This window comes from Falco rusticolus, chromosome 6 (genome assembly GCF_015220075.1).
Source record: "Falco rusticolus isolate bFalRus1 chromosome 6, bFalRus1.pri, whole genome shotgun sequence".
In the NCBI taxonomy this organism is placed as follows: domain Eukaryota; kingdom Metazoa; phylum Chordata; class Aves; order Falconiformes; family Falconidae; genus Falco; species Falco rusticolus.
In genome coordinates, this window is record NC_051192.1 from 89,312,358 (window position 1) to 89,321,554 (window position 9,197).

The window sequence follows — 9,197 nt, forward strand, 5'->3', positions numbered from 1 at the left end:
ATTTGTGTTAGAGCTAGAGGGGGTTTAGAGACCAAGGGAACCCAGAGATGAAGCTGTGGTGGGCTGCAAAGTATCCTCCACTGTTACGTAAGAGCTGATACTACAACTGGAGAATCGCATCGTATTTGTTGAGGCATGTTTCTGAGTAGAGAAGGTTTCCCCAACTGTGGCCCAAGCTAGGTTTAAGGTACACAGTTCAGATTAGATTTCCTGAGGAAAAGAAGAAGCCCAGAGCTTCAGGGGGATGAGACTTCCAAAAAAAGAATCCTTTTGGCCAGTTTTCAGTATGGATAAAGTCCATCTAGCCTTTTGTGGCACTCAGGTGAGGTGTAGGATTTGGTGTTAGGGCTTTGGTTACTGTTCTGAGAAAGAGCAATCTTAGAATGATACTTTGGAGGCATCTTTTAAATGTGAAAATCCTTTTCTTAGGAATATCGATTCTATTTGATTGGAGTGTTAGCCCTGTCCTATACATCAAGCTAGAGTAATTGCCTAAAGCTAGGGTTGAGAGAAAGACATTTCAGAACTGCGCTTGCAGGGAGACTGCGAATGGACTGCCAAAAGAAACTGAAACTCTCTCATGAGGAACTTTTTGTCATGACTGGGCTGGAACACTTTTTTTCTGAGGCTTACCTTGCATTAGGGTTTTTTTTGAAAGAAACATAGTGATTTGTTTGAATGTGTAAGATGTTTCCATGCATACTCTTTTACTAGCCTTAAATAACTTGCGGGCTAATGGTGCACTCATGTGCTTGCATGGTACCGTGAGTTAGGATTCCTTGTGCTAACCACAAACTTTCAGAGGAGGCGTATATCCACTTAGGCTAAGTGCAAAAAGTGTGCAAGAAAGTTACAACATTCTTTGTAAAGGAATGAACTTTTTTCCCCCCATTTTTCCAGCATACAGTAGTAATTACTTTCATCTTGTTAGTATTATTTTGACAATAAAAAACCTACCTGTTCATGTTTTGTGTGATACTGTTTTCTTGTCCCTCTTGCATTATATGCATGCTCACACACATCTGCTCCAGAATTCTCTGTTGAGATCTGTAACAACTAAAAAGCCTTACAACCACCACCAGTGGTTAAAAGCAACTGAATGTGTTTTCAGTGACTTTCAAGGAAATAGATTCTATATAATTATTCTACATAATTACTTAATTGTATAATTTCACTCATGCTCATCATCACAGTATCTATGTGTTTGTGTGTGCTATATGCTACGGGAAAAGCATCAAACAAACAGCTTTAGGACTGTAAATCTAGCACATGTGACATAGTTTATATTTAAGAGAACATAAATATACTTTTTGGTTGCTTCTGGCTGCATGGATAATCTTCCATAAACAAACTGCAGATGACTGAGCAATGTTAGCCTGAGCATGTCTATTTAGGAGGCCTTTTGTAATAAAAACCTCTTTTCTCAGGGAGAGGCTTATGCCTTAGGCTGTCCTCAGTAAGAACCAGAATCTAATTTTCATAACCTGAGGGAGCTCAGATGCTGTTTTTTAGTTTCACTCATTAAAAGCAAAAGAGACCCACCTCCAAATATGAGCAAACGAGTTCATGCATTCATACTAGGACCTGTCTCACCTTCTTGTCTACATGTGAGCAAATCAGTGTCAGTGAAATAAGGACCCTCTCTGAAAGGCTCTGACATAAGTAAAGGATGGTTATGGCAGTAATGGTTATGGGAATGATCCTAAGAGTATTGCATTGTCATGCTTGCATTGGTCAGACTTGGTTTGCTTCTTTGGACTACTTCCCATGAAGCTCACCCAGTTTGTGCCTACGTTGCTTACTGCTTCCTTGAGCATATCATCCACTTATCAAGTCAGAATTCAGACCACTCTTATGAATTCTGCATCAGATATCACTTGGAATCCTCTTCCTCCTTCTGCATGACAATCTTTAGAGCTTGAAAGCAATATTTTCAGTAAAATATATGAGCTCATTACTTCCCAAGAAATTACTGTTGTAAACCTCCCCATTTAACCTCTTTTCATTATTATTTAAATACATGTATATGTTTATACAAAATATTTAACATACTTATATTCAATACTGTCTTTATTCAAATAAAAGCATAACATATATGCACTGTGCTCCATGTACAAAATAAATACTGTGAAACTGCATGTTATCACTGGGCATATCACTAATGATTACAACAAAGTTATTACAGAACAAGAAAATGTGATACTGCAGTATTCAGCCACATGATATTGAAAAGTTCCTCAGATTGTTTGCTTAATACCTAGAGCATAAGACTGAGGTGAACGTAGGTATGGGGTATACATTGTCGTTCTTCCTGAATAGGAATCCTGAGGGTTCTGGTTTGTAAATCTATGCATATCCAGCCATGTGCTAGTCTCAGAGGCAAGAGTATCACCATGGAAAGCCCAAATCAATGTTAACAGCTGGAAAAAAGTATCTGCACCATTTTCAAGTCCTTGTCTGTTTGGTATTATTGAGAATTAGAGAAATCTCCTGAGATAAAATGAATTTTTTAAGTATAAATATGAATTCTAGCAGATGCTATATTTCATATTTTATAGGTTACAGAGAGTAACTTTCTATTTACATACAAGTGGAGGTAGGTGAGCAGGAGTGTTAGCTGAGGGTAATCAAAGTTTAAGACACTTTGCTCACATATCAAGCTCACTCCCTTCTCGGTGCCCCTTCTGGAACATCAAGCAAGTAAATTTAACCTTCTGTTTTAATTTATGTGGCTGTATGTGTGTGTGTACACATATGGATAAAGGTTTGGACTGGTGTCCTATGTACACATTTTTTTCTTTTTTTTTTTTTTTTTTTAATTCCCTGAGTGCCAGTAGTGCTGTGTAGTATTGTAACACCAATCAGCTACAGAAAAACTATTTTGGGGCTGTGCTATTGCACCCAGGGATCCAGTTGTGCAGGCCTAAGGCAATATCTGTACAAATGCTGCAAAGAAGCAATTTAATCACTACCTGGTATCACTGGAAACTGCCCAAAAGAGATTTACCCAAGTAGTGAGAGTAGTCATGTTTATATCAGGGCACAGGCTTGTCCATGTTTTTGCCCTATGGCAACAGGGCTATAATTAGAGCTGTAGCTGCTGGATTAAAAGAGATGCTGTTACACTAAAACTCTTGTTACGAGCAAAAGAGAATACACCATACAACTGAAACTAAGAATGTATTTTTATTCCAATTAAAATTTTAGCAGGCTAACAGTCTGAATTAGATAATTAATTGTCATAGCCCTCAGTGCATCAACAGGTTTTAATTGCTCTGACCTCCACCCATGTCCATTGGTCTAGGAACTGCAGTTAAGCTCCTTGACTGAATTACGTTGCAGGTATGTTTGAGTTCAGTTCTGTTCCTGGCTTGTTTTGACTTGTTGCTTTGTATATCTCAGAACACCACTGGACTGTAAATGGGTCTTCCTAATTGTCACTGTCCCCATACTTCTCAGGTCTATGCCTCTGTCAGAACAGATGTTGCCCCTCTTCACATTGTTGTTCCTGGCTTGTTTTCTCTTGCAGAGCAGCCCTGCTCCTGTTATTCCCCAACTGTATTACATCAGTCTTTTTCATAGACCCAAAATTATTAGGCAAAATAAATTTTTAGTATCTAACCCTTTCCTCTGCTGTTATGCTCAGCATTCCAGTGTTATCACAGATCCTAGAGAGGAGTGAGTGAATGAGCAACTGGCTAAGTGCTCAGCTGCTGGCTGGGGTCAACCCACCACAGCAGAAAGAGAAGGTCGTGTACTCCAAGCACAATACATTGCTACTGTTCTAGCTTCACCATGTGTCTTTAAACATGTTTCTGGCCTTGTTTGTTAGCGGCTGGTACTGAGTACAGTTTTCACTAGTCAGATCTGGTTCATATCACATTAGGCAGATACTTGTGAGAGCTAAGAAGAGATGGAGAATTTCTTCCCATCCCAGAAAAAGCTTTGCATACTGGAAAGAAAGAATGAGCACAGAATAAGATCCCTGTTCCTGTAGTGCCAATCAGCTTAACCCTTTACATGTTCCCTAAAGCTCTTTCTTAGAGGAGATCAGTATCTACCTGCCCAACCTGACATCAGGATGTGACTGTGGTTTATATTGTGCAAGAAACAGTCCACAGACATTTTCTAACCCTCCTTCACTTCTAGTACACTTACACGGGGACAGCTAAAAAAGTCCCTGAGTATTAGGTTTTGTGGTGGAAAAGACTCACATAGATACGCCCTCAACCTTTTATAACCATGACAAGGCATCATCTGTTACAGCATAAGCAGGCTGCTGAGGAGCCAAGGCACAGAGATGCACCTTACCTTCTATGACAGCAGTAAAAATGCACATTTTCTACCCAAGCATTGTCCATTCTGATTCAGACTAAGGTGGCTGAGCACCTTGTGTGGCTCTCCCTCATCTGTGCTTCAAGCTTCAGTAAAGAACAGGGGTCTGCTCCAAACCATCATGAAAGCTCTGTTAACATGCCAATATGAACGCTTTCAACACTTGTACACTAAGTACATTACTAGGTTTTATAGGATAGAAAATAAAGAGTAAGAAAAGAAAAATAAAAAAAAAAAGAAGTGCATTTAAGGAAGACTAGTCTACAATGGTTATCGATTGAGACATGTTTGAAATCATGTTTAGCGCAAACATCAAATATTCACTCACAGATGCTGCCACCTAGAGTCCAACATTAAGACACTGAGAACAAGGATAAACTGTCAAGCAAAATTCTTGTCTTTTTGTGGTTATTTTAAAGAAGCAGAGGAAGGTGGAGGTGTTGGTTTTCAGGGGAGTATGTAGCAGGAAAAGGTAAAAGAGCAGACAAGCAAGAGGCCGGTAATCTGAAACTTTAATTTTGTAAGTGTCTTCCTTACAAAATCTGTAATGGGCAAAATCAGATCTTACACTGAAAGGTGGAACAGTGGAATTCAGCATAGGAAAGCAAGTCAGAGCTGGTATTCTGAACATTTATTAGAATACTTTATTCATACATATTTATTTCCACTTCAGTTTCCAGGTCTGCAAAATAATGGTCAGCAGACTAAGAGATGTTCTAGTTGAGCAGCCTTGCCTTCAATTTTGATGAAAAATCCTGCCAGTTTTCAAGAAAGTCTTAAATAAAGTATATTTAAGCTTCTTTCTCTCTACCAGTAGAATATTGCAGAGACAAAATATCCCCACAAGGTAGCCTAACTAGAAATCCAAGGCAGCCTAGAAAATGAGCTATCCTGCTATGCTTTAGAAATTGCAAACAGCAGCAACCCAGTTTCTCAGCTAACCTGAAGGAGCTGGCAGCATTTGCTACAAGATGCCTAATTCAGTGCCTGGACTCTCACACTGTGTAATTTGTTTAGAAATGAGCTATGAACTTGGATCTCAATTTGCACAACAGGATATGGTTTGATTAAATGTGTCCGGATGCATTTGTAATGGGATTATAGATTTCAGTTAGAAGTAAGCAACAATCATTACAAGGTAATACTTTTTCATGCATGTTTTAACAAGCTGAATTGGAGCAACAAATAGGAATATGATGGGAAAATCTCCCATTTCTTTCTCCCCTCCACAACATTGTTAGTGTTTCTTCACACTCCAGTACTATTTTTTTCCAGCTCAGCCTCATGTTCTTTCTCTTTGCTGGCCTGTTGTCTAAGCAATGGCTTCTAGTTGCACGGAGCTCTGAAGGTGACCATTCTCCCAGTAACAGCCTGATCTGCAACTCTTCTGCCTGCCAGTAAGTGACAGTGAATAGATCTTTGCTACATTTGATTGTTGAGTCAAGAGGGTTAAGCCAATTTTTCCATGCCGTTCATAGGGGTACCCTTTGGCTGAGCTAGCCACCACTCCCTTACCTTGGCTTGTGTCTGTTCTGCATGGTGAACAGGCTTGAGAAGACAGCCTCTGTTCATTGAGCCCCGTGACCCTCACAGCTGGCGATGGCTGAAGAAGCGCCAACTCCCAATGCTTCCTGCTCAATAGGTGATTAAGCCTCACTTATGCCTGCTCTGTCAGACTGCATCTAGAAGAGTCATTCTGCAGAACCCCGCACACTAGGATTCTTTCTTCTCCAGGAAGCTCAGGTTTGGACTGATTTGGCCCCTCAGTGCAAAACTGAGGGTTTACAGCACGGGGGGTGGTCAGCTCTTTTCTGATGAGTAGACTCAAACCTCTGTTGCCTGTAGGAGAGAAGCACTACTGTCACAGAGATATGTGCCAAGGTATAACCATGCAGCTAAAATTTCTTTTCACCAAATAGGATGGACTTATTCAAAATGAAAACACTCCCTGGCTGGTACTGCTCTCCAGAAGTGTGCATGTCCAGGACGTCTGACAAGCTGTTACCTGACACAGGCCAAAATAATGCTAGAAAAAGTGTTAACAGTGCTGGACTTTGCTTGGATCTTTGCCCTGGTCTTGAGAAGTTTTGTGTCCTTGGAGAGCAGGAACTTAAGGCAGTGGTAAAAGAAGGTATGTAACTGTTTCTGAATAGAATGCTGGTCTTTTGGTAAGAAATATCATTTGTTAACTGTGGTTTAAGTGTCCTGATTCCTCCTGTGAAAAAATAGGAATGCTGAATGGAGAAGGTGAGAACAAGGCAAAGCAGTTTACTCTCCCTGTTTCCTTTTAGGGTCTCTGTAAATAACTATTACCGATACAAATAATAACCACTTGTGACAGGCAAGAGAGTAAGTTTCTAACATATGTTTCAGGCATGCCATCAGGAAAGCCATTCAGTCCCATACAATATCCTCCAGGGACTGCAAGGAATGGGACAAGGAAGGTAGGGGTTATGTTAATGAACTGTCAACAATTTACCTGACACTCTCCTTGAGGGAACTGGGTGAAGATGGGATGTCAGATAGCAGCTGTTCCTTTATCTTTCTCTGTTCCTCCTAATCTCTTGAAAAATTAATCTCTTTAAGGGTACTAGATGGAATCATAGAATCATAGAATCGTTCAGGTTGGAAAAGACCTTCGAGATTATCAAGTCCAACTGTTAACCCAGGACTGCCAAGGCCATCAGTAAACCATGTCCCTAAGCACCACATCTATGGGTTTTTTGAACACCTCCATGGATGGTCATTTCACCACCTCCCTGGGCAGCCTGTTCCAACGCTTCACCACTCTTTCTGTGGAGGAATTGTTCCTAATATCCTGTCTAAACCTCCCCTGGCATAACTTGAGGCTGCTTCCTCTTGCTTTGTCACTAGTTAACTGGGAGAAGAAACCTACCCCCACCTGCCTACAGTAAATCATACAAGCTGATACACATTTATTTATTTACACACATACACACACACTTATACTCCTGACAAAACTGATATTGCCACTGTCATTTCAGACAGTCACATCCCACTTTGAGGGTTATATAAACCCTGAAGTGCAACAGATGTGTCCGCTCGGTTATGTCACTTACCTGAAGCACTCTTCACTGCCTGTTGGTGAGCAGCTAGCTGTATAACGTGCTTCCTTACAAAGTATATAAATGCTCACAAGGAACTTCAAAGGACACAGCAAAGAGTCCTACTTTAGCAGACCCATTCATTCTAAATAATAGGCACCCCAGAGAATGGAGAGGAGACAACCTGAATAAAAAGAAGTTTGACTGGGCAATGATTAATGCGCATATTTGGGTAGAGTTATCTGTTTTCCTCATCTATCATTGTGGTGGTTGGTGATATTTATTATAATATAGACATCTGGCCTGTTCATGGCATAATCGGTTGATGGATTGCACATGCTCCGTCTCTATTCCAACCTACAGAACCAGTCTCCATTAGTTTGCACTGTACTGGAAAACTCCGTTTGCATACACTGCCAATCCACTGGCACAAACAGTAATGACTCAAGCAATGCACTAGTTCTGCTGTTGCCAAAAGGGGCAATGGATTGGCAATGTCATTGCATCTGCCATAACATTCAGGCCAGCTTTCTCTCCTGCAAAGGAAAGCAAACAGTCTTCCAGACCAGAAAAATTTAAAAGGAAATATGACAAAATCTGCCCATTCATTCTATTCATATATTTCTGTTCAGTAGTTACAGTATGTTCATCACTATTTCATTTATATCCTGTACAGTAAGGGAAGATCTGGTGCCTCTTTGCACCAGTGTTCTAGATAGCTATTACCAACCCACCGAATTGAGCAAAGTGCTAAGATCAACCCCCTTTTCTACAAGAACAGCATGAAAATATGCAGCTGCTTAGCCTGGACCGATCACCTACTCTTTTCCTGATCCTTTGTTTGATGAAGTCCTAGTCTGAGTGTACATTTTGTTCTTTGAAATGTCCAGAAAAACACTGGGGGGAAAAGTGGGAGTTTACAGTATAGATAGAGAAATGGAAAGCCAACTGAGGAAAGAAAGATAAGAGAAAGTGAGACATACAAGTAACATTTTCAAAGCCTCACAGCAGATTCACATGAGGAATTATCCTTAACTGTGGCAGGAAGAAACTAACTATATCCCAGAGACATCTTTAATCACTTCAGCAAATGAGAGAATGGGAAGACAAAGGGCTGATGGTTGCAGTAACACCAGATAACTTATCCTGAAAATCAGTCCATAGGAGAAATAAATTTTAAAAGATACAGCATGTTTCTGAAAAGCACCTACCTGTATGCCATTTTCCAGGATCACAAAGCACATGGTATCAGAGGTACTTTAGACATGATTGTCAGAGGCCATACGCAAAACAAGTTTTAGTTAAATAAAGCATTATTAGACCAGACAATGTAACTGAAGGTATTTCCCTTATGTCTGAAACAGAAACCTGGCCTGCAAATCCTCCATTCTGCCCAACTTCCTAACCTGCCTCTAACCTTCTCTGCATCCTGCTGACCAATCATGGAAACCCTCCAGGAGAAGGATGTCAAAGACTCACAGATCAGAAGTGCATGCGTGTCTGATATGCAGTGTGGCCAGTAGTTTCAGAGCAACTCACACAACCAGCAGAATGACAGAGAATGTCTTAAATGGCCTGTGTGATGCTTCCATTTGATTTAAGCTAAACTGTCTGACTTATCACTGACACATCATCAGGGAAAGATGAGAGGCAGTGGAACCGATGGAACAGTTTTGAAAGGGACCACTCTTACATGCCCCTTCCTCTTCATCCTCTCCTCAGCCCCCCAACTCATATTTCTTAAGTTTTTAATTTATACTGCAGTGCTGTTTGTAACAGATGCTCTTGCATACCATT